The sequence below is a fragment of the Camelina sativa genome, chromosome 7 (genome assembly GCF_000633955.1).
Source record: "Camelina sativa cultivar DH55 chromosome 7, Cs, whole genome shotgun sequence".
In the NCBI taxonomy this organism is placed as follows: domain Eukaryota; kingdom Viridiplantae; phylum Streptophyta; class Magnoliopsida; order Brassicales; family Brassicaceae; genus Camelina; species Camelina sativa.
The window spans coordinates 1,574,061-1,579,491 of NC_025691.1; the positions used below are offsets into that span (position 1 = coordinate 1,574,061).

The 5,431-nt window shown below is 35.3% G+C and overlaps 1 protein-coding gene across 1 annotated transcript in view; it reads left to right on the plus strand.

Moving 5' to 3' along the window:
* Nucleotides 1-5,431, plus strand: part of LOC104699814 (proteasome subunit beta type-1) — a 14,815-nt gene that overhangs the window by 1,862 nt on the left and 7,522 nt on the right. The gene's annotated exons all lie outside the window — the stretch shown is intronic.

Below are 5,431 nucleotides of genomic sequence, written 5' to 3' on the forward strand. Positions count from 1 at the left end.
CACGAGAAAGCCCACTAATTGCAAAACATTTGAAGATAAGGAAAACAAATTGAAGACACGTGTTATGCAACGTGGGAAATCGAGAGAAGAAGGTTTCGTCAACAACGCCATCACCGACTCATCTTCACCGGAAACATCCTTCGTCGGCCAGCGAATCATCTCAGTCCTCCGAGAAACCTCTATCTCTATTTGCCTTCAATTGTACCACATCGCCTTTTGCCAAATATCCCCGGAAGAGATTGACTTGACTTGGTCACCAATATTTCTAACCTCAGCAGATTAGCTCGGAATATTCATCAGAGAATCATCAGAACACAACGGAGATTACAAAAGAGTAACCAATGCTTTCTCTCTCTCAAAGATATGAGAGAGATTCACTCTCTTTCTTTTTTTCTTTTTTTTTTGGTAAAACACTCTCTTTCTTTTTATTAGGTCATTTCTAGTAAATGTTTAAACACTTGCTGATGTAAAAAAAAAGAAAAGAAAAAAAAAATCTAAAAAATCTTACATTTTTTTTCAATTTTTTTTTTTTTTTTTTTTTTTTTTAATGTGATGTTAAATTATATTCAAAGAAAAAGATATTGTTGACAGAGCTTGTGTTTAGACGGTCTTGAAACATTTTGAAAATATAAAATCAAACAAGTAGAATTACTGAAATCTAGTAAAATCTGGCTGCAAACCACTCCTGGATGCTAGTGTCCTCGCCTTTCATTGCGCTTAGCCTGTTGCGAACGTTTTTATCAATCATTTAGACTAACTTCTCCACGGTAGAAGGTGGTCTCCATGATGCCGGCCATTCCTCTCCAACCATATCGAGTGTAAAGTGTTCTGAAAATATTACAATGTTTTTACATAGGGCATTGCATTAAGAAATTCAATTTAGACAAGATTAGAATCTGGAAACTCCTTTGTGTCATTAATCAGAAGCTGTTTTCTGATACCCATCCCTTATTCTCCAGCTTGTCGCAATGCCTCCACAGATAAAAATTGAAAAAAAGAATTGCCTGTGCATATATATATGGGTTGCAACTGCAAAAATGAAACGCTTGCTGAATTTTTGACATTTAGTATTGAATAAAACTGCTTATATGTCGTTAGCTTTAATTCAGCTAGCTAGACATGACATTTCTTAGTAACCTTATTTCGATACAACAAACAAACTTTAAACTCCCTATGTCATGAACCATCAATGACTATATCTAATAGTCCCCCTTTGGAAGATGATTCAAGATGAACTAAAAACGAGAAGATTTAAGCTGATTATTGTCTCAAAACTAACATCATATCACTTAAGTTGCATGAATTTTAGGTTCAAAAGAAAGTTAGCCCATCTGCATTACGATTTGGAAGTCTTCAAGCCAAAAGTTTTTTTTAACAGAGGCAAAATAGCAAGAACACAAATAGACTAGGTTTTTTCTTTTTTTTCTTTTTTTTCCCTTATTTCTTTTTGTTTTCCTTCAGGGACAAAATTGATTTTTCCAATGGAGTGTACTCGTTTGACCTAAAACATGAATAGTAAAAACCTATCAAGTTCTATTAATCTATCATAACTATTGTGATAATTCTACCAATCTTTCGCTATTACAGTAAGCAGGACTGACAGTAAGACATAAGTCTATCACTACAATGAGAAATAAATCTGTCGGCTTCCTATAAATCTATTGGCTTTCGAAATTCTATCATCACTAAACAATAACTCTGCCACATTAATCTGTCACTTTATGTATGTCTGCTACCATGTTAAATAAATCTGTCATTTTAGTCTATTTCTTTCCATAAGTGATAAGTCTACCAGAAAAACAAAACACTACCACCATGCAATAGATCTGTTGGTACCCACCTTAAATAAATCTATCAAACATTAGATGAAAATCTACAAATAAAATCTACCAACCATTTAAATCTACCTACAATTTTTTCTCTGTCATCACTGAAAATTAATCTATCAATAAAATTTATCACGATCATAACTCTATCATACAAGTCTGTCTCCTATATTAGTCTGTCATCAAAGGCCCAGTGGATTTATTACAAGGCGGAAATTTTTCTCTCTAAAACTTTCGATCACTGTTCAATAAACGCGCTGACGTGGCTTAACTTTTTAATGTCATAAGTGTAAATATTTTCTTTTTTACAAAGTGGCCAAAGGGTTAAAATGCCATTAAAAATGATTCAAAAAAAATCGCCAATCTAGTAACTTTTAATAATTTCTCTAAGCTATTTGAGTAAAATTCCTATCTTACAACTATCAAATAAATAGTACTTTATATAAGTTATTTTATTATTGGAACACAGATTTTGCTGACACAGAGTTTGTAATTTTTAACCGTCATGCGTCATAGAAAAACTATTCTACGTTGCACAATCTACAACCTTACATAAGAGAGTAAGAGACACATTACATATGTATACGCTACACCACTGTAACGCTCCGACCGCCACCTTTTAATGGACTTCATGTTCAATCCCAGTCCATGGGCTCACCTTATTTAATGGGCCTCACGTCCTCTCACTAGGCCTGTGAGCCCATTCATATCCGACGGTCGGTTTGCTACGTCCGGGAGGCTTTAAAGACTTGTTACCGTCCCTACAAATCACCACATGATCTGTCCCTGTGTTTTGTCCTCACTTGCACAGTTCCGACAGTCACTTCCCGGAAGGTCACCCATCCTGAGACTACTCCAGCTCAAACACGCTTAACTCTGGAGATCTCTCAAGACCCTTGACCGAAAAGATAAGTGCACTTTGGTGACATAGGTGGCCAAATCAATTCTTTTAAAGCTCTCTGCAAGTCTCTGAAACCGGAGTATCACAATTCACCCCCACTAAGAGATCGCAACGTCCTCGTTGCGCACCAAGATCGTCACCCCCAACGGTGTGAGCCCACTCGACTCCACACACGTCTGGGTTCAGCTCTGATACCACTTATAACGCCCCGACTACCACCTATTAGTGGGTCCCATGTCCAATCCTAGTCCATGGGCCCACCTTCCTTAATGGGCCTCACGTCCTCTCACTAGGCCCGTAAGCCCATCCATATCCGACGGTCGGTTTGCTACGTCCGGGAGGCTTTAAAGACTTGTTACCGTCCCTACAAATCACCACATGATCTTTCCCTGTGTTTTGTCCTCACTNTCCTGAGACTACTCCAGCTCAAACACGCTTAACTCTGGAGATCTCTCAAGACCCTTGACCGAAAAGATAAGTGCACTTTGGTGACATAGGTGGCCAAATCAATTCTTTTAAAGCTCTCTGCAAGTCTCTGAAACCGGAGTATCACAATTCACCCCCACTAAGAGATCGCAACGTCCTCGTTGCGCACCAAGATCGTCACCCCCAACGGTGTGAGCCCACTCGACTCCACACACGTCTGGGTTCAGCTCTGATACCACTTATAACGCCCCGACTACCACCTATTAGTGGGTCCCATGTCCAATCCTAGTCCATGGGCCCACCTTCCTTAATGGGCCTCACGTCCTCTCACTAGGCCCGTAAGCCCATCCATATCCGACGGTCGGTTTGCTACGTCCGGGAGGCTTTAAAGACTTGTTACCGTCCCTACAAATCACCACATGATCTTTCCCTGTGTTTTGTCCTCACTCGCACAGTTTCGACAATCACTTCCCGAAAGGTCACTATCATGAGACTACTCCAGCTCAGGCACGCTTAACTCTAGAGTTCTCTCAAGACCCTTGACCGAAAAGATAAGTGCATTTTGGTGACATAGGTGGCCAAATCAATTCTTTTAAAGCTCTCCGCAAGTCTCTTAAACTGGGGTGTCACAAGTACACATACTCAATAGATTCAATATTTATAACCACTAATCTGAAAAGCCGAAAAAGTGCAAGTAATTGGCCTTCTGAAAACCCATATCTTATAGGCCATGAATGGCTGGTTTTAACTGATTTTTAGATTTTGAGTTTTAGTTTTTGGTGTAGATTTTAGTTTTTGCAAAATCTTGAATGGTAATTTGATTATTTTTTGGTTTTTATGTGTAATAATGATTTTTAAATAGTAAAATAATGATTATAAAATTTTATATGATAAAAAATACAATGATACAGAAAAAACATGTTTATTGCATAATATGGTTTTAGATTTTACGAAAGAATTGCTAAAATTTTACAAACAATTTTAGGAAATCTATTTTTTTTTTATATTCGTGAATAGCTTTAAAATGGATTTTGTAGAATCTAAAGTTAAAAATAATACAAAATCAAATGTCATTCAATAGCCTTGCGACCTGCGGAAAACAAAGACACTCTTCTTGGAGGCTACTCTAAAATTTTAAGACGGAATTGCTTTCAAAGCCTCTGCACTTTCTTTCTATAAACACACCTTTTCGGATTTTTTACTTAAGAAATCCAACAAAATATATTTTCTTTCTGAAAAATATTTAGAAATCCAACAAAATATTTAGTCTCTCCCTATAGATTAGTTGTAGATGAGTTTGTACTCTAATGATTTTGTAGAAATTAGATTAGATAAGTTTGTTTGTTCTTGATTGCAATGGCATTTCCAAGAATATGGATGAACAATTTAAACACTTTTTGTTCACTTTCTTTAACTTATTAAGTTGAATCAGTTGAATAATTTTTTCAACATCTTCAACTCAAATGGTGAAAATTAGTTGAATAGTGTTTTTTCAACCTCTTAAATTACAACTATATTCATGGAAGCTGTGAGCTTTTCATGTTATTAAAGTAAGAACTATTAATAGTTTGTTAAAAAACCGTATTTTACAAATTCTAATTATTGTATGATTTTTTTTTATATATGAAAATAATGCGGAAGATGATTGATCACAATGCCTAAGCATTTCTTTTCCTGAGAAAAAATACCGATTTAAATATTAGTAATTTGTTCAGAATGTTTAAATAAATAGAAAAACGTATTCTAGCTAATCAACAAAATCACGATCCGAATTCTCTCTATATTTATGACATTGAACCACAAATACTCGTGAGTTTGTGACACATTTGTATTTCTCAATAATTTGGACTAATTAAAAAAAAAATTGTGTTTGGTATGGATTACAATTCAATTGTTATCCGTCTGAACGCCAATTATTTTTATTTTTTTAAAAAAATTGTAGCTCTGGTTCACTATATATAAATTATGTAAGATATTATATATATACAAATTAATTAAAACAGAATAAGATATTGAAAAAAGGTTCGTAACCCAGAAAAGGAAAAAGAAATACAAAAAGAAAAAAGAAAACAAAAGAAATACAAAAATGATTTGAAGAAGCTTCCTAGCCGTTGGATTAAACACATATATTGATCCTCAATCTGGAGAGGAACACTTGTTTAAGCGTTAGTCAACGTTACCATTTCTATAAATATAATCATGTAATATATAGAAAAGAATCTGGCCCCAAATCAACAAAGTTTTGATGATTTGTTTCCAACTGTATAGCTTTTCTTTT